Source organism: Sphaeramia orbicularis, chromosome 17, assembly GCF_902148855.1.
Source record: "Sphaeramia orbicularis chromosome 17, fSphaOr1.1, whole genome shotgun sequence".
Classification (NCBI taxonomy): Eukaryota; Metazoa; Chordata; class Actinopteri; order Kurtiformes; family Apogonidae; genus Sphaeramia; species Sphaeramia orbicularis.
The window spans coordinates 7,903,295-7,925,122 of NC_043973.1; positions in this window are offsets into that span (position 1 = coordinate 7,903,295).

Here is a 21,828-nt window from a genome sequence, read left to right on the forward strand (position 1 = left end):
AGAATTAACAAAATAAAACAGGAAATGACACACAAGACAGACAAAACATACAAGAGTCCAAGTACTGATATGACACAGTTTGAAAAATGAATTGAAATTGTATGAATAATTGAGCATAAAAGTGATGATTTATCACATTTAAGGCTATTATTTATGGAAAACCCTACTGTGTGAGCAGTGCATTCCGTGCATTCCACCTCCCGTGTGTTCTGCCTCCCATGACCGTCGACACCTCAGCTCCACTCACACCTCACTGTTTCGATACGAGCTCCCACCGTTTTGTGTCCGTCATCCTTAAATCCCTACAGAACACCAGCAACCCTCTGCTGAAAGCACTATCACTTTTTAATGAGGCTTTTATTTAGGAAAAACCCTACTGTGTATATATGTGTGTGTGTGTGTGTGTGTGTGTGTGTGTGTGTGTGTGTGTTTGTGTGTGTGAGAGAGAGAGAGACAGAATCAGTCTGAATGAATTGAAATTATACAAATAGTTGAGCATAAAAGTCATGATTTACCACATTTAAGACTTTTGTGTGTGTGTGTGTCTTTGAGAGAATAATTTTAATGAATTAAAATTGTAGAAACACTTGAGCGTTTGGCGTAAAAATGGAGAAGTTATTTAATAGTCATTATGTATTATTTTTAATAAGGCCTTTATTTTGAAAAAAATGTACTCCTTGTACTCTGTAATGTGAGCAAAATGTGAAATATCCACAATACAATGCAGCAAAACCTGTTTTAAAATGAACAGGGGAAAAAAATAAATAAATAAATAAAGTTCTTGGATTGCCCGGGATTTGAACCAAAATCATCCTGTTTAACATGCAGCAGAACTAACCACTGAACTATCCACAGACTCTTCTTACCCTGCACCAGCAAGAGTTTTCAGGGATTTTTTTTTTCAATGTGATCAGTAAAAAACAAGTACTCTTTAAAAAATCATGATTAGTCCATAACTGTAGGTCATATCTCAAAAATTCTTTCAGTTTTGGATTCTGCAGACTTGTGGGAATTTAATGAGGTATAACGTGTGACAAACGTTGGAAATTAATAAGCAGTAATTGAAGAAACAGAGTAACATTGAAAGGCAGATTGTCAACTTCCTGTTGGAGTTAGCTCATGAGTGTCAGTGTATGATTTGTCGGGCTCAATCAGACCAACATTTTGGCATTTGTTTCATGTGTCAGTGACATTCCTACTGGCCGCTAGGGCAGATTTTGTGTGTTTTTTAGTACATAGGTGGCGCTACAGAGTCCATTTTGGCACCCAAGGGGTATATTTTGACATTTTATCAAAGTGTTCACCAGTCATGACATACATGGCAAATTTGGTGAGTTTTGGAGCATGTTAAGGGGGTCAAATGGCAGTCTAAAGTGGAAAAAGTATGAAAATAAACAAATTGTTATAAATCAATAACCGTACATTGTATCTCTAAAATTTTTGCATGTGAGAGTTGTGGTGAGTCCCGTGAATGGATAGATATGTCACATGTGAGGAAAAACTCCAAAGTGAAAAATGAGTTCCAAACATTGCAACTTTGCGGGCTTCTAAAAAAAAAGACAGTTCTGGAAAAAGTGTGAGATCACTTTTTTGAGGAGGATTCACTCTATTTTTTGGTGCTATTTAGAAGTCAATACGACATACGGTGTCATACGAGTTAGTTTTAAAAATTTTATTTTGAAAGGCATATTGTGAACTTCCTGTTGGAGTTAGGTCATAAGTGTCACGTATCATTTGTAGTGCTTCATCCAACAAACATTTTGGCACCGGTTCCATGTCTCTATGACATTCCTTCTGGCCACTAGGGCCATTAAGGTTTTTTTTCACATAGGTGGCACTAGAGAGCACATTTTGGCACTTATTGGGTTAATTTTTACATTTTATCAAATTTTTCACCAGGCCTGACATGTGTGCCAAATTTGGTGAGTTTTTGAGCATGTTTAGGGGGTCAAAGTCCAGTTTAAAGTGACGTCGGAAAAATAAAAAAACAAACGAAAAACAATTGGGCCTTGCTTGCAGGCAAGGCCTCTCATTGTGTGAGAGGGCCTTACCTTTCGGCTCGGTCCCTAATAATTAAAGCTGCAAGCAGCATTGAGCGGGACCTCGCACCGGATGTTCTGCCTCCCGTGACTGTCGACACCTCAGTTCCACTCACACCTCTCCGTCCTGATACGAGCTCCCATCGTTTTGTGTCCATCATCCTTACATCCCTACAGAACACCAGCGACCCTCTGCTGAAAGCACTATCACTTTTTAATGAGGCTTTTATTTTGGAAAAACCCTACTGTGTGTATGTGTGTGTGTGTGTATGTGTGTGTGTGAGAGAGAGAGACAGAATCACTGTGAATGAATTGAAATTATACAAATAGTTGAGCATAAAAGTCATGATTTACCACATTTCAGGCTTTTATTTTGAAAAAAAAAACAAAACAAAACAACTATTGTGTGTGCATGTGTGTGTGCCTTTGAGAGAATAATTTTTAATGAATTAGAATTGTACAGACACTTGAGCGTTTGGCGTAAAAACGAAGAAGTTATTTAATAGTCATTATGTATTATTTTAGATAAGGCTTTTATTTTGAAAAAATGTACTCCTTGTACTCTGTAAAGTGTGCAAAATGTCAAATATCCACAATACAATGCAGTAAAAGCTGTTTTAAAATGAATGGGGGGGAGGGGGTAATAATAAATTTCTTAAGTTGCCTGGGATATGAACCAGGGTCCTCCTGTTCAAAAGGCAGGAGCTCTAACCACTGCACTATACATAAACACTTGCAATCAGGCACCAGCAAGAGTTTCATAGGGATTTTATTCAATGAGATCAGTAAAAAAAACACTACTCTTCAAAAAATCGCGATTATTCCATAACTGTAGGTCGTATCTCAAAAATTGTTTCACTTTTGGATTCTGCAGACTTGTGGGAATTTAATGAGGTATAACTTTAGTGAAAAATGTCGGAAATTAATAAGCAGTAATTGCAGAAACTTAGAGTGACTTTGAAAGGCAGATTGTCAACTTCCTGTTGGAGTTAGCTCATGAGTGTCAGTGTATGATTTTTCAAGCTCAATCAGAACAACATTTTGGCATTTGTTTCATGTTTCTGTCACATTCCTACTGGCCGCTAGGGCAGTTTATGTCTATTTTTTTAGTACATAGGTGGTGCTACAGAGTCCAGTTTGGCACCCAAGGGGTTAATTTTGATATTGAATCAAAGTGTTCACCAGCCATGACATACATGGCAAATTTGGTGAGTTTTGAAGCATGTTAAGGGGGTCAAATGGTAGTCTAAAGTGGAAAAAGTATGAAAATAAACGAATTGTTATAAATTAATAACCGTACATTCTATCTAAAAAATTTTTGCATGTGAGCGTTGTGGTGAATCCCATGAACAGACAGATATGTCACATGTTGGGAAAAAGTCCAAAGTGAAAAATGAGTTCCAGACATCACAACTTTCCAGGCTTCTAAAAAAAACAAAAACAAAAAAAAAAACAAAGACAGTTAAGACTAAGTTACGAGATCACTTTTTTGAGGAGGGTTCACTCTATGTTTTGGTGCTATTTAGAAGTCAATACGACATATGGTGTCATACGAGTTAGCTTTAAAAAAAATATTTTGAAAGGCATATTGCGAACTTCCTGTTGGAGTTAGGTCATAAGTGTCACTGTATCATTTGTAGTGCTTCATCCAACAAAGTTTTTGGCACTGGTTCCATGTCTCTACGACATTCCTACTGGCCACTAGGGCCGTTATGGTGTTTTTTCACATAGGTGGCGCTAGAGAGCACTTATGGGGTTATTTTTTTCATTTTATCGAATTTTTCGCCAGGCCTGACATGTGTGCCAAATTTGGTGAGTTTTTGAGCATGTTTAGGGGGTCAAAATCCAGTTCAAAGTGACAATAGTATAATAAAAAACGAACGAAAAAAAGTAGGGCCTTGCTTGTAGGAAAGGCCTCTCACTGTGTGAGAGGGCCTTACCTTTAGGCTCGGTCCCTAATTAAAAATAACTCCCCAGCTGCCTCCTCCTCTTCAGTTCCCAGCTGTGCATGATATTTTATTTTGGTTGAAGGTAACCTTTGTCTTGATTTGCATCCAGATGTCATCCTACTACTAATGCACGTTTCAGCCCCGCCCTGTGTCCCATCAATGTTGCAGCACAGAGGGCGTTTGAACGGGTTTTCCTCAGCCTTCACAGGCCTGCTCGCTGCCAAACTCACCAAATGAATGGAAACATTACCTGACTATCTACTACGCACAATTTTATGTCTGTATTTAAATGTTGTGAGATATGCTGGGATATTTTAACAGGGTGCCAGCTCACCACAGACCAGAAGGCATATGGGTACAATGCCACTGTTGCACCACGGGAGGGCGCTATCATACCACCACAGGTACAATTCCGCTAGTTCTGTAAATGACAATTTCAAATGTATGATGTTAGCAATCTGATATTTTCATATATCACAAACAAGAGAGAGAAAGACCAAACAAACTTCTTGGCCTTGATTCATGCTGTTCTTCAGCCTGCGCTCTGCACATTCATATGTAAAGTGAGAAACACAGCTGATGCAAAGTCACCCTGAAGATAGTATAAAGAGTGCACACTTCACTATAGAAACTCCTTCCTTTTTATGTAACGAACCAGGACCTTCACAAAACATTTCAGACTAACTAGCTGGCTCACCAGCAGCGTCTTTTGAGCTGCAATATTTTTTTGACAACAAAACATCAAAGGTTAGACGCACTTTATGATTTTGTGATGCTTCTTATCTTTTCTACTCTTTGGCTGCTATTTTGCTGAGTTTTTCTCGTACAGTGATGGGAAGACATCTTTGCAATCAGCAGTGTCTCTGCTGTCATATGATATCCCATTTGTATGGTTAGCTTGAAGTGGAGAAATTAGCAGAAACACAAAAGCAGACAGGCACTCTTTTTGTGTTTTTGTTACATTCACATATAATTCCCTGGGTTTGAATTGTCTTTTGTTTGAGTGGCAATGCTTGGTATGGCCATTTGGCTGAATTTCCCCGCTATTTTGGTATGCTACATGTTAGAATTGGTGCTTCATAATGAGCACAGAGATTGTCTATGCAGCACGTGTCTCAAGTTAGGGAGCGCTCTTAGAGAAGAGGTTAAGTTATATGGATATTTTCACAAACAAAACTTGCTATCTCTGGTCTCATTTTACAGCATTATTCTTCAGTTTTTATTTTTACCTTTGTCTTCAGAGGCAAAGTGGGGATTTCAGTTCTAAACATGTAAGTACAACACATTAATAACAAAATTACAATCAGTGATGAACATTAAGTACATTTACTCCAGTACTGTAGGTAGCAAATTTGAAGTACTTGTCTTCTTCTTTAATATTTCCATTTTGTGCTTATATATACTTACACTCCACTATATTTCAGAGGGAAATATTGTACTTGCTACATTCAGATCAATAGTAGTTGTATTTAATAGTTTATAATCACTTGATAAAATGTACATTCCTGTAGATTAGACTAGAATAAGGTGTTTACATGAGCTGTACCTTGACAGCATTAAAATGCTGCTTATATGTACATGTCAATTAATAAATACAGTGGGGCAAAATAGTATTTAGTCAGCCACTGATTTTGCAAGTTCTCCTACTTAGAAAGATGAGTAAGGTCTGTAATTTTCATCAGAGATCCTTAGAATTGCATCCACACCTTTTCACCCTTAAAAAAAAAAAATTGCGTAATTAATTAGCATACACTTAAGCCCAAAATTATTCATACCCCTGTCAAATACAAGGAATTTCTTAATTTTTTCAGCTACAGATTAGTATTTCAACTCAGATTTGACATAAATAGGACATGGAGGAGAGCCTGGAGGCATGACCAATTTATTTAAGTAAAGTTAAATTGTTAAAAGTGTTCATTTAAACATCCATTGGCTATTTGTCTTGGTATCACTGGGGTATGAATAATTTTGGACATGGGGATTTTTGTTCAATGTTTAAATAAACACGTTTTGAACACTTCTTCACTGCAGAGGAGTGTACCAATGCTGTGGCTTTTGGATGACATGGTAAGATACCAGAGGGGAAGCACCTGCTTGACCAAGACAAATTTGATGGAATTCTGAGTGAATAGTTTTCTTTCCGAAAGTGGTGTAATGACTCCAACTTTGTAGTCTTTTGCCTGAGGAATAACTGCTTGATTTGTTGTACAATAATTAGTTGTTTACTGTTTTTTGAGTGGATATATTTTTAATATGTTTATGAAAGCAAAAAAACAAATTGGATGACCCTGAATGTAAGGCTACGTTTAGACTGCAGGCAAATGTGTCCCAAATCTGACCCCCCCCCCCCCCATGTGACTCAGGTCAGATTCTTTCATGACTGTGAACAGCACAAGTCACATGGAATCTGAATTTTTCACATCAGATTTGGGTTACTTTCAAATGTGGTACTGAATCGGATACATATTGGATTTTTTAAAAATGTGACCGCAATCTGAACAGCCAGGTCGCATTTATCCAACCTTTCCAGTTAATCCCGTCATTGACACAGCAAACGCAGAGATGTTATTTTGAGTTTCCGACTAGTTTAATGCATTTACAATTCCCATACACACGTAAACATTGCACTATCCACAGGCTTACCTTTAGCACCTCAGTGTTTTCACAATCATCGTACTTGTAGATCGCCAAACCTTGAACCCAGCCACAGCAAAACTGTTCATAGTTGTCAAGGGACTTGAGGCTTTTGAATTATTCCACTGTGTGGTAATTTATGCCCAAAACGAGACAGTTAACTAACGGCATGTAGATACAGGGTGTCAGGGACCATTCAGACGCCGGTGAACACCAATAGCTCGTACAGGTCTATCCTTCATGTCTCTGATCTTCTCCAAATACCTTTGCTGAGCAGTCGCGTTCAGGTTCTCTCTATAGCGACCCCTTGCTTTCGATATCGCCCTATCCATTTTTTAAGATCTTAAATCTTGATTTATACAGCTTTTTCCTGCACGTCGGTATTATGCTGTTGCCCATAGCAACCGTAGCTTGTAAGTTCAAAATGGCACAGCCTTCCAGATATGTCATGTGATGTGACGAATGCCCTCATTCCTAATTAATTCCGAGCCTTTTTCGCACATGTGGGTCACTTCAAGGTCACGTTCAGTTCATACTGAAGACTGATGGAAGTTGCATTTAAAATGTAATTTGAACGAGCACACATAAAATCAGATTTCACAAAAAAATCCGAAATGTGCATTAAGACCTGCTGTCTGAACGTAGCCTAACTCCTAGTGTGTTGAGGGATGTGTAGGGAGGCTAGGATGGATGTAAACAGTCCTTTGTTTTAATCCCTTGATACACAGGCAATGCAAACTCATTCTAATGCACAAGATGGGTCAAACATTACTTGTACTTCTTTCATGCATAGCTGAGTGTTTCTTTGCTATATCTTTTGAAATCAATTTATTTCATCACTTAATATTCCTAATATTAAATATTTTGTTTGCCACAAGTAATTTCTTCATATGTAATCTGAAATGAGTATAAGGAACTTTTATTTGGAAATGTTTGCACTTCTTTACTGTTGACAGTTATTCACCTATCAAATTCCATAGTGAATACATTTGGACTTGGTTTGAAAATAACTCCCCTTTGTATTACTGCCCAGAGAATTTTGACTTTGAAGCAGCAGCATGGCATGTCCCTCCTTGCAAGTGAGTTAAGTATGCTTACGAAGAGTAAAATCTACATTAACAGAAAAGGCCTGTATCACAGTGATTATGGAGTGGAACTTTTCTTTAGCACTTTGTTTATGGAACCATTGGTGTATACAACAGTCATTTTACAGAAAGCTGAATGGGCATAAGAGTGTATTAAAATATGGTAGAAAAAAAAATCTAACTAATTTAAGCCTCTTTTTTTCTCTGTTTTGTTTGCAGCCTATATGACGCAGTGTGCGCTGATGGAGAACTGGAAACCAGTAGAGGAGGTTAAGCTTAAAAAAGCAGTGATAAATAAATGCTGTCAGAGGTCAATAAAGTCATGGGCTTTTCAGGCATAACGTTTACAAACACCCCCTTGTTCACCAGTAGTAATTTTTTTTTTTTTTTTTTTTACCATTGATTGACATTTTGTTACACCAGTGGTTCTCAACTGGTGGGTCAGGACCCAAAAGTGGGTCTCGGGGCCATTTTCAGTGGGTTGCAGATTCAGTAATCTTTTGCAACTTTTTTCAAAATTACTGTCTTTTTGTCTTTATCAATTTTACAACTTTTTCTCAATTGTAAGACTTTTTTCTCAAAAAGTTGTGACTTTTTGTCCCAAAAAATGTTACTTTTTTTCCTCAAAAAACTGACAAGAATACATGCTAATGGAGCATGTTCATGTTGATGCGTCATCTTTGTTTTTAGTGTTGTATTTTATGAAAATTCGGGAATGCGTGTGTGAAATAAATTTGTGTCACAACTTGATGACAAGGAAAATGTGGGTCCTGAGGCTTGACCAGTTAGCTAGATGCATACTAACCCTCTATATATGAATGAGGTTTCTATCACTGTTACAATGTATGGCCTGATTCACTCTTGTAAATTGTATGCACATTGGTATCCATGTTAAATTAATTTATTCACAGTTGATTCTTATTTATTTCTTCCATTTTAATCTCAATTTTGTCTTATCTTAGTCTCAAAGTCATTCTCACACTATCTCTCAGTTTTTTTCCCGGGGGGGTTAAGAGCAATAACTCAGATTGAGGTGATCTCAAGAAGAGAGGCAACTGAGATCTGTCTCATATGTCTTTAGTGCTCCAACTGACTTTTTAGGAGCAATAAGCAAGACATGAATGAAATTAAAAAGATGCAATGATGACATCTCTCTTGCATTTCTCCTACACTTCTCAAAAAGTAATTTTCACATTATCGCAGTTTTCCTCCTTTATTGCTCCTTTAGGAGCAATAATTCAGATCGAAATGATCTCAGAAAGATACACAATTCAGATTGAAGAAATCTCATAAAGATATTCAATTGAGATCTTCCTACTTTCTTGAGAGTTCAAGAAAAGACTATCCTTAGCAAAAAAGTTTTCCTCTGGGTAGACAAATGCAAGTTTAAATTGAAAGATATTAGTTTTTACTATGGCAAAAAGACTGTAGGTATTAGAAGATGACTGACAATGTGCAAAGGTAATACTAACTAAAATTGCACTCCAGTGAGAACAGATTAAAAGTATTGCTTGAGTCATTATTTACACAGAGATAATTATTATGATCTTTGTGCAAATAATGACTCAAGTAATACTTTTACTTTTACTGATGAGATATTAACTTCATATATAGGCTACAGGAATTAAGTAGCATTGCAGATCATATGTAACAGTTTTATTTAGGCATACACAACACAACATAAATTTAGGCATGCACAACATAAATTAGTTGCACAAAACAACAAGTGATGTAGTCCATAAGACTACCTGCATAGCCTATAGCCTACATAGCCTATAACTTACACACGTGGAAAAAATAAAAACCAAGAAATAGTAAGATGTTATTCTACAAACCTCAACTTTTTCGTACTGAAGTCTCCGTAAGTCTGAGATTCTGTTCTCCTCTGCTGTGGGTCTCCTTCCCAGTCCAGCTGGAGTCCTGCTTCTCCCTCAACCCCTACCTCTACCTCTATCCCTCCTTCTGTCTTTCCCTCTGAACACTGAATCCTTCAAAGGACCTAACTAGAGATTTTATTTCTACCGGTTTAATGACAGCAAAACGAACAACCAGAATCATCTTATCAAAAAAACCAGTAGAACTAGAATGACCAAAATTATGTTATTTTAAGACATCCATGTGACAAATGATCTTAAATTTTTACACATTCAATTCATGAATGTTTATATGTATGTATATGTATATCTACATGTGGTGATGCACACCCCTGCTGGCCCGCCAATCACGTACCGGAGCCTATATTAGGAGGGCCTCTCACCTGGTCCTGTCTTTTTTTCAGTCCTCACATCACTCGCCATTTACCACCGAGCTCCCAACTGAGAGCAGCTGAAACTACGACCCGGATTTACTCACCTGTGGTGGGATTTTAAGGCAAAGTTACTGCGCGTTTTGTGTTGCATGTCACAACTTGAAAACACTGGCATTCTGGGAGCATTTTGAAGTTCCGTTGGGAAAAGCCTCCGCGCTCGTTAACGCTGGTGAGTAGCGACAGACTCATAAAATATCCATGTTGGATTTGTAGACCTAATTGAATGCTGTTGCAGCTCTCCGGCGGCATTTGGGAGCACGGCGAGCAGGACTGTGATCATCCCGGCTGGGTGTTTAAAGTTGTGGCGTGGTATGTATTTGTTAATTTATGGTAGTTCTCAGTGTTAGTATCATTCAATCACTAAACAACGTTATTAAATGCAGGATCTGAGGAGCGACGAGCCTCCCCTTCTTTTCCTTCTTTTGGTTTCTTTTGCTCCGTTATTCTTCGTTCCTGCAAACCCCAGACCTCCAACCTGTTCTCTCCTCCTCTGGTGGACCGATCCATCTGGGACCACCGTTTTGGTCTCTGGACCCGCGGAACCATACGGCCCTCCATTAATGCCGAAGAGGCTTCAGCGAACCTCCGACACACATAAATGTGGTACTACTACACCCTGGTAGGCTGACTTCACTAATACCAAGAACTGTATTTGAACAGGGAGCACTGTTTAAAGCTCCGACTTGCTGCTGTGGTGTTGGACTTTTTTAAATTGTATTTTGAAATATCGTTTTTCATATAAGTGTGAGTGTGGATGGATGGATGGATGGATGGATGGGTGTGTCTGTTGGTTTTTAAAAAGAGAAATTAAATTTTGTTTTAATGTGAAGAAAACTATTAAATAAAGACTTTGTATTCTTATAATTGGGTTTACTGTCCCTTCAGATACTGACCTGTGTGACCTTATGGCGGGATAAATTTAGGCTTAGCCTATTTGTGTTCCTTTTTTTCCCTTATCAGGGTGGCGTTGTCTTTATACCATTTCAGTGTTAGTATTGAGATATCGGGTGACACTTCACCTCACGGCCATGACATACACTTACCTCATCGCTCAATGGAAGTGATAACAGAGAAGTTGAGGTGCTTGCCATTTTGGCAGGTTGAGGAAACGAAGTATTCAAAAATCATGAAAGATACAGCCAAGGCTTTTTGTCCCAAAGTGCCAGCCCATAGGTAAGCACAACCTCAGAACAGAGAAATCACACTGTCTTTGCATTGATTCAGCGATTTGCTGCCACCCAGGGTAGGGGAGTGACACACTGGGCCAGACCTATTAAAGGTTTGGGTGTATTAAAACGTGTGCAAACTCATTGCACATACAAAAAAAAATGTACAAACTGATTTAGGGTTGCGTCTTTCAAAGGTGCAAAATAGCGCGTCTGCATCCAGTTAGTACATTTGCCACAATGAATATGCAATTTGGGGTGTTTGGGACGAGATGTTGTGCGTGTGGTGGGAGGAGAAAATGTAAATATATTAATTTAGCTCACGCAAAGTGATTTATCAAACCCGAAAGCAATTTTGCTCATAGAAACTGTGTCTATATTTACCACGTCTCAAAAGGAGGCGGAAACAGTTTGGATGTGTATTTGCGCACACATGGCTGCGGTTAGGAGACATCAAAATGATGAAACGAGATGTAGAGAATGTATTTTTCACCCTCATGTGAACATTTTTGGAATGACAGAAGAATAAATAATTGTGACATATGCACCCCCCACACACACACTTTACGGGACTCTTTTCCACTCCTGATGACTGTGATTAAAAATAAGCACTGACATTAGGCTACAGTGTGACAAAATTATGTGCACATAACAGTCATTCAAACCAAGCATCCCCTGAGCACGCGTGCACACGGACACACACACACACACACACACACACACACCTTTAAAAGGAAAAATAAATGAACGAATGAGTCATGCAATACCTTCTATGACAAAAGTCCTCTGACATTACTTTTCCGTGTCTGGATCATTCAGCGCACTGTTCCCATTAGTGGTGGTGTATCCCAGAGCAGTTTTACCAGCGTATTGTCTCCAGTAGCGACACTGGGGCTAAGCGTTTATTCATTGTTCAGTCAGTGTTTCCTTTTTTGTCTGACTCTTAGACTGGTGTTGTTGTGGTTATGCAGGGAATGAAACTTGGCTTTGTTCCTGTGCTGCCACATAACACGGTCTTAGACTGTGACCTGGTTAAAGGTGTATTTCACGTTTAACTCCAGTTGGTGTTGGCCCTGCTTTACCTTTAGAGAGAGTGCAGTTTGGTCTACTGACCCACCACCGCCTGTTGTTGTAGCCAAACCTTTAACTATATAAGTGTCTTGCCAGAGCTTTGTTGACCTCAGTCCAGTCTGCAGCATAAAATTATGTCTGATCCTGTCTCAGTAACTAATGTTGATAAGGCATTGATTGATCCGGTTTCACTGTGGGGTCTGTTGCCATTTGTGTCTACAGACCAGTGGATTAAAGCACAGAAATCGGATATGTGTCTGCATTGTGGGACCAGGTTGTGCCACATGACCAAATTGGAGATACTGCTCAGGGTTATTTTGGTCACAATGAGTTGTTAATTGGTAAGTGGATGTGAAGGTGATTTGGTGGGTGAAGCTGTATTTCAGGTTGTGGTGCCTGCTGAGTTTAGAGCTGAAGTGTTGAAAACGGCACGTGGACATCTTGGGGTGCGTAAAACCTTTCTCCGTGTCCTTAAACACTTATACTAAAGATGAATGTTCAACTGTTTGACGTGTAATAAGGCCTACCATTAACTCAAAGAAGAATTAGGCCTGTTGATGGATTGTTTTTTTCATGATGTGTGTGTGTTGTAATGATACCGTACCATTTTATATGCTGGATTACTGTAGGGTTGCTTTAGTAGTAGTGTAGTAACAGTTGCACAGATGCTTGCTTGCAGGAAGTATTCATGATGAACAACTACTACTACTTTAGGCTACTAAAATTATTGATAATAATAATAATAATAATAATAATAATAATAATAATAATAATAATAATAATAATAATAATAATAATAATAATGGAATGAATGATTCATTAATAATATAGTCAGTAATTTCAGCATTCTGGGGATATAAGATATAGATTAAATGAGTTTGAAATACTACCATCTGTAAATTAATTGGATTCATGTTATTTTTTCCTGCAGCACAATTCCAAAAAAAGAAAGAATACAGAAAAGGAAGGAGCACCAGGAACCAGCTAGTGGTAGGTTTTTGACAATAATTTGTTGACACAAAAGAAATAGCAATTGCGTATTACCAGTGTTGGGAATAACGGCGTTACTAATGCAGTTATTGTTTTCCAGTAACGGGTAATCTAATAAATTACTATTTGAAACGTTACAACGCTGTTACCGTTACCAGCAGTGAAATGTGGCGCATTACTATGCACTGATATCTAACAGCTTTTATCCATCCTGGCTTGCTCAACCAGGCATGTCTTTTGAACGGCTCTTTTCAGTGAACGATAAGAACCGATTCGTTGCGAGCCATTCGTTTACGAGCCGTTCTCATATTCAAATTGCCCACACTGCCTTCATGCTTCAACTGTGTGCCCCATGAGTCTGAGTTGTCCACACTGTAACAAATTTCTGTAAATTAACAGTGAATTTCCTATTGTAACTTACTGTTTTTGATAATAATTGTAAAATACTGTTAAATAGCCATCCCCACATGTAAATTAACAGTAAATGCTTGGTAATAACAACAAACTGTAATTTAACAGTATAAAACAGTATTTTCTGTCACGCGATCGAGATAGGCACCACATTCCTTCGCAAATCTTGTCACTATCCATCATCATCTTGATTGTAATTGTGGACTTATGTTTTTGTTTTGATGATACCCAATCTTTATTAATCCAACTTTTCACATTACGTCATTTTTGAGTGACAAGTGTGACCTGAACCTGACGTTTGATATCAGTTCTGGGCAGTAGGCTACATGTGCTTCAACCAAAGAGGTAATGTTTTTATCTCCGAAACTGTCAGTGTCCAGTATTGTTTTGTTTGCATGATTATGAAACAGTTGACGTAAATAATCGTCAATTTTGTTCGGTCTTCTGTTTTACCAGGTCAGGTTGCTAAAATTGTCAAAGCAAGCTCTGTAACTTAGCAAGCTAGTACTCGGTTAGCTAACCTTAGCAAGGTGTTGTTTCTGACCTTTGAAAGATTTTCAGCTATTCATGAAATAGTTCTGTTAAGTTAACGTTAGGGTATTAGACTCAATTGAAGCCAGCTAAAAATAGCTAGTCAAAGTAACTGTCTCGAAGAATTGCATTTCATTCTCTGGTGGTGTTGACTGTGGTTAGTCATTTTGGGACCTCACTCACCTTAAAGATCCAAACCGTGTTGTCTGTGAGATACCGTGCTTGCAGAAAAAAATGCAAGCTACTTCACCTTTTGAAGTCTGTTGCATTAGCTCTGTACTTGTTTTGCAGATCAAATGCTGAGTTAAACTGTTCTTTATCAATGGGTAACAGTCAAACACACTAGTCCTAACTTTCATCTCGAATGCAAGGAATTTCAATTCTGTGTTACTATTCAGCGAAAGACATTGACTTGACTGGCATTTGTTTAAAAGAACATGCATGCATTATAGTGTGAATTTGAACTTGTGTTTATTTGTGCTATTACAGAGCTGGCTGAACAACCAAAACGGGAAGGAACAGGATGATCATCAAGAGGGAGTGAGAACCTGGACTCACCAATATTTCATTGTAAGGTCCGGTGTGTTTGTGTGCTCTTCTCAGAAGCAACATTATTTTAAATACATTAAATTGCATCATATTAATGCCTGACTTTCTCATTCAGTTTAGAAAATGAAAACAAACTGGCTTCTTTACCTTCACATTAATCACATACTGTAGGCAACTATGTTCATTTATCATGCTGTCATATCAGCCCAGAATTTCTAAATCCCAAAATAATCCCTTTTAACGCACTAAACCTATGAATTCATATTTGTTGTCAAAGACAGACATTTAACAATAGCAAGATGATCTTGTGTGGCATGTGTGCTAAGACTTGCACTTATATCTTAACATATGTGAGGCACATGCGGACCCATAGTTGCACACCTAATGCCTCTTTTAGGTGTGTTTTTCCTGGATGTCATAAAACTTTTCAAAAGTTCAGATCATTTAAATCTCACAGCTACCGTCACTGTCGTGGCCAGTCTACATCTAGACTGTGTAGTGTCATTGATTTAACTTGCCACGTCGGCTTGTGCAGCACTAAATGTGACAGTACTCAGAGCTTTTACTCGCACTTGAAAGTGCATATAAGAGAGGGGAAAGAGGTGGCATGCCCTTTTAGAAACTGTGACAAAAGATTTAAAGTCCAGTCTACATTCTCATCACATATTTCAAGGAAACATAAAAAATCATCAGAGGAGAGTTTGGTGGACTGCATTGTGAATCCGTCCAGTTCTCTAGATGCTGGTGGAGATATGCAGATTGATGATCCAGGTCAGTTGACATGTGAACAATCAGAGGTCTGCCCAGAGGCTGTGGAAGAAAACCAGTTCTTCAGAAATTTAGCAATGTTCTATCTCAAGTTGCAAGCCAAATTTCTCCTTCCGAGCCTCTGTGATTCAGACTATCATAGAGGACTATCAACAGATGCATGACATCAGTCAGTCAGATCTCCTTTTCAAGCTTAAGGAAAAGATGGTAAATCTTGGTATTGCAGAAACTGACATACATAATGTAATTGATACACTGAAATGTGAAGATCTTCTCAGAAAATGTAATACGGAAACATTGAAATCTGACCAGAGGAGAAAAAAAGTCTTCAAGACAAACTTCCATTATGTTGAGCCGAAGCCCATTTGTTTGGGCCAGAACAAATCAGGCAAAGAAAGTTTTGTGCAATATATCCCCATCAAAGAGACTGTTGTATCTCTTCTGCAAACTAATGTATTTGAACATTGGCATTCAAATATCAATGTCAAGTCAGAGCAAGTGCTCACAGATGTGTGGGATGGCACAAACATTGAAAACAACAAAATGTTTGAGGTGGAAAACTCCTTAGGCTTAATTCTCTATCAGGATGCCTTTGAGGTTGTTAATCCACTTGGGTCGGGGAAAAAAAAGCACAAAATCCTTGCTGTATATGCTACCCTCGCTAATATTTTACCCCACAACAGATCAAAAATTGACCACATGCAACTGGTGTTACTCTGTAAAGAACAGGGGCCTCATGTACAAAGACTTGTGTGGATTTCATACTGAAACCTGGTGTACGCCAAAATCCAGAAAAGTCCGAACGCACAAAAAAATCCAGATGTATAAAACTGTGTGTACGCCCGAATCCAAGTACACTTCCTTTATACATCCCAATCAGCTTGGAATTGACAACATATGTTGGAGTACCTGACTCCTCCCTCTCCACGCCCACATTTAAATATGCAAATCAGCATAAACGGGGTATGCAGGTGGGATTCCCTCTGGGATTCCCCTGTCTGCGTGATCAGACGATGACGTCAAGGTGGACGCGAAGCGGAGGCCAAAACAGGCAGAAGAAGAAAAGAGACGAACTGAGACTGTTTGAGGAAAGAGTCGCCGATATTGTGACACTTTTCTCACAGGGCTGATGCAGATCACCCCCAAGATAAATATATATTTAGTATTAGTGTAAGTCACATATTAGTTCATTCTACGGGTCATACACAGTCTGATCACAGCCAAACTAGATAAAGGTTCATGTGTAATCATGTCAGGATATCAAAGAGGAAATCAATGACTTTGACTCATTTTTAATCACTCAATTTATTATTTTCCAACAATGAGACAGAAGACGGTCAGACCCAGGACCATCCTCCTGTCACAGAGGCTTCTGTTGACTCCCCAGCGTTAGCCGGTCCTCCGGTCTGCCACAGCCCACTGCTGATGCCCGTCCGATCGGCATGGGTCCGAGCTGACCCGAGTCACCAGAGGACATCGTGAGGACCATCGGCGGAGTCAATGAGCGACTGGACCGACTAATAAATGTTCTCACAGACATGAACACTATATTTATCAACCAATGAATTTTATGTCCTTGTCTCTTTGGTGTTGCTGAATGTCCATCCGGGCAGGATTTGTTACGACACTTCACAAGGTGTGGACCCAAATGCATCGAGACGAAGGGATCAGTGGTCAAAAAAAGATTTATTTTACAAAAAAATCTCAAAATCACAAAAAGGTTAACAAAAGGAGAAGCACAACGTGCTCTAAAAAACCAAATGAACTAAAAGAGAAGTACAACGTACTCTGTATAAACTAAAGCCTGAGGAAGATAACAAAAGGGTCAAGATTCAAGGTTCAAGATACTTAACAGAGGTTGGTCTTCACAAGATCACAGAAACGACGCACTGACAAGAGACAAAGGGAGCAGGGAGAATATATAAGGGAGGCAGGGATCAAAAACAGGTGTGGACAATAACGAGGGAGACACCAGGTGCAGACAATGAAGGGGAAGGGCAGACAAGACAAGACTGATAGAGTGCAGACTAAACAGGAAGGAGACTACCATCACCAAAATAAAACTGGAAGAAACAAAAACCCAGAACTAAATTAACACAAACGACGACGCATGACAGGATTGGCATTGATGGATACAGGGTCTAATTGGTTCTGGTTCTGGTGGTGGATGTGCTGCTCTGGCAGTAGGATGACATGCTGGTGTGTTCATTGTTCTTCTGTGTATCTCCGATGTGCCCATCAATCGGAGGAATGACCTTTTTCACATTATTAACAGTTTCTCAGTGTCACCTCTAAGTGTCGCCAATGGTTCCAAAGCACTAGAAACATGCGTACGCCAGCTATGGAGTTGGCGTGAAGGACCGCACATTTCCATGGTCACTTCACTCTTTATACATCTGAACGTGAGCGTGGAAAAGGGTGTACGCCAGGTTTTTGTGCGTATGCACGCTTTATACATGAGGCCCCAGGACTTTAAGTATTTTGGCCAAGAGCTTGTGTTCGGCTCTCTGATAAAGGATCTAAAAGATCTTGAGACAAGTGGCATCACCATGCCTGATGGTAAGGCCTACAAAGGAACTGTGTGCGCCATTGCAGGTGATAACTTAGGTTCTCACTGCATCGGAGGCTTCACTGAGAACTTCAGCAAGACCTTACACTTCTGTAGATATTGTGAGATTGACCGTACAACATTTCTGGAAGATCCTCTTGCTAAGTGCCAAGAGCGTACTGAAAAGTCATATCAGGAACATGCTCAGACTCAAAATGTAGGAGTCAAATTTGACTCATTTTTCAATGAGTTGACTCATTTTCATGTTTGCCTACCTGGGCTACCTCCCTGCCTAGGCCATGACCTTTTTGAGGGCATTGTGTCCTCTGATTTGGCACTCTATATTAAACATCTCACCACAGTGGAGAAACAATTAACCTATCTTGATTTGAATCGCTGCATTACTCAGTTCAAATATTTTGGTAGTGATGCAAACAACAAACCTTGTGAGGTGAACTCGGGAGCAGAAAAACTGTCTGGACATGCAGTTCACAACTGGTGCTTTCTCAGGATGTTACCAGTGTTGATTGGTGACAAAATGGGAAATCCAGGGGACAGTGAGGTCTGGCAGCTAATTTTACAGCTCAGGGAGATTGTGGACCTTATCACTGCTCCTGCTATTTCCGCAGGTCAGGTAGCCTATTTGGGTGTCCTAATAGAGGAGTACTTGGATTCCAGACGACAAGCTTTTCCCAATCACCCACTTAAACCCAAGCAACACTATATCACCCATTATCCTGATCTCATCTATCACTTTGGACCACTCATCCACTTGTGGACATTAAGGTTTGAAAGTAAACATACATAGTTCAAGCGTTGTGCAAGAAAACTGCAAAACTTTAAAAATCTATGTGGTACCTTAGCAGAAAGACATCAGCTTTTACAAGGTCTTCTGGGTGCTGGCTCCCATTTCCCACCAGATGTTGTGGTGGAAAGATGCACAGAGTTTGTGTTGGAGGACCACAATGATGACATCAGACAGTCAGTTGCAGATTACAACTTTGATCCTCTGAACACTCTGATTACCCATGATGTGTCAGTAAAGGGGACTGAATATAGGAGCAGAATGTTTGTTGTGATAGCTCAGAATCATGATGGCCTCATTGTTGGGAAAATTAAACAAGCTCTTATTCATAAGAGTTCATGTGTTTTTTTCATCACTGAACAGTATCAAGCCGTACGTCTGCCAGAATTGGGTATTTTTTTGCATTACACCAATGCAGAGAGCGTATTGCTGTGTTGCTCATGAGAAGCTATTTGACTATTATCCATTGACAGAACACACTGTTTGGGGAATGTCACTCCTAATTCTACATCATTCAATCAATGTTTTAGAAGAATGTCTTCACTGGAAGAGAATATCAAGAGGATTATCATCAACATTTTGCCCTCCCTCTCTATGGAGACACAGTTAGAGATTGTTTCCACTCTTCAGACATCTGGTGTTGAGTCTCTGGATGACCTGAAATATGTCCAACTTGAGGACATCAAAGGCCTGCTACCAGTCATACAGCAGAGAAAATTACTGGAGGCCTTCAAATTTGGTAATTAATATAGAGTAGTATAATACAGAATATAGTATTAAAATAGATTATTATTTCACATATATTTCCATTCAGTAAAGTGTAATCATAGCTGCATAAAGTTCATGCCAATAATGACGGCATTTCAAAAGGTAATTTTTAGATTAGGGATTTTCTTCTGTAAAAAGGACATATTTTGCTTGTTTTCTGTTGTGTATATTATGTTATTATGTTGCTTGTTCATATTAAATGTGGCCAAAATAATACCTGTAGAAGTAATACCTATAATCAAAAAGCTACAGGTACAGCCTCAGACCTCTCTAAATGCTAGGCTTCCAACTTTTAATTTGTTAATTTGTTTGCGTTGCTCTGGAACAAAGTTACTGGAAGCTGACCAATCAGAACACAGCAGGGTTACTGGAAGCTATAACAGGCTGTTTAAGACATGCTAAGTAAACGGCCAGTATACAGTAAATACAGATCTTTTTTAAACTGTGATTCATGCAAAAGCTACTTTAAAGATGTCTATGGATAAAAAAGTTGGAAAAAGAACACAAAACATTTCCTCTAATAGTTATTCCTTTTTAAGTCTTTGTTGTTTCAGAAACTGAGACCATCACTTTGGATCTCCAAGTTATTTCCAGTGATTCATCAGATTCAACTACTTCTACTCAGCCTAACTCCTCATTCACATCCACCTCACCTTCACTCAGCAGCTCCCCCTCCTGCTCCAGCTCATCACCACACCCACTACCAAAAGGTGCAACTCTACAAGACATATCATGGCCTGACGGATTTGAGGTACCATGGGATAAAATGCCCCAGGAATTACTTTCAGCCATCACAAATGGTCGAAGACCTTCTCCTAAGTGGCAGCGCCAGATGATCCAAGTGCTGGTGGATGAAATTAGAAAATACAACACCAACCCCACTCGTTCCCAGTGCCACACTGTTTGCAAGAGCATTGTTTGGAAGTACCCAAAGAGTTTCGCCGACATGACCAGAAAAGGAATCCTCATTGCTGGAGGCTTTACCTCACTGATTCAGCAGGTGAAAACTCACATTGAGAATATCAATAGGGGGGGGCTGTATCGGCAGTGCTCAGTGAGATCCAACAGTGGAACTAGACCTCGGTGAGGACCGACTGATTCCTATAGCTGCACACGATTCCAGCCAGAGCCCCCAGCAGAAGAGACTGTTGACACATTGGAAGAGAAACGGTACCGAATGGAAAACATGTACAACCACGAGGACTTGAATGGAGGACAGAAGGCGGAGGTGATACATCTGATGGAGACTACATACAACCTTCAGCGTACCCATATAAATCAAATGCCAACATCTTCCACTGAGGATCTAAGGATGAAATGGCCATTCCTTTTTACTCAGAGGGGCATCTATGCTTATTTTGAGCTGCTGACGGATATGAAAGTACTCCAGGTGTTGGAGCTTTCCATGGAGGAATGTGGACGAGCAGTTGTGGAGTACTTCAGGACCAAATCGAACCAGTGTGATGTCCAAGCTATTGTTTCCCAGGGATTGGATGGTGATTTGACTCTCCATGTAGTCCAGCTTCTCATGGCTCATTTTGGTGAGAGCCCAGATGGACTGATGATTCATACCGATGTGAGTATTGGTCAGTTATTGTTGCATTATTCTTGTGACTGAACATGTACTGTAACAATGTCATTTTGTTCTTCTTTCTCCTAACCCTTCAGGTGTCTGCCACTGCTGCAGATATTGAGAGGAGCATCACTCTACCAGCCAGCCCTCGGCTCATTTTGCTTGATATGTATTTTGCTGTACATTTTTAAAAGAAGTTTATTCTCCAGTGAGAATGAGGTAACTATATAAAGTGCTTGTGCAGATTCCATGTCCATCAATATAATGCCATATCATACTGAAAAACTGTGTGGAGCAATTGTCCTTGATTTTGTTCAAATGAAACTGAAATTACAGCGGTAGACTTGAAAAATGAATGTATTGTCCGGTCAAATTCAATGTTTTCTGCACATATCACATTCCTGGCAACTTTCTTTTTTCCCTGTTTTTGAAAAATATAGTAGATGTCATTCAAATTTATGTCAGATGGCCCTGGGCAAGGTGAAAAATTCCTCTGGCTGTGGAGACTCTTAACTAATTTCATGTTCTATACTTAATAGGAGATGAGCCCAGGACAACAAGCCAGTGGATTTGGATGATCGGCATCGAGGGGCACGTGGTCTGTGAGGGCAATCAGCCAACCTTTGTGTCTGG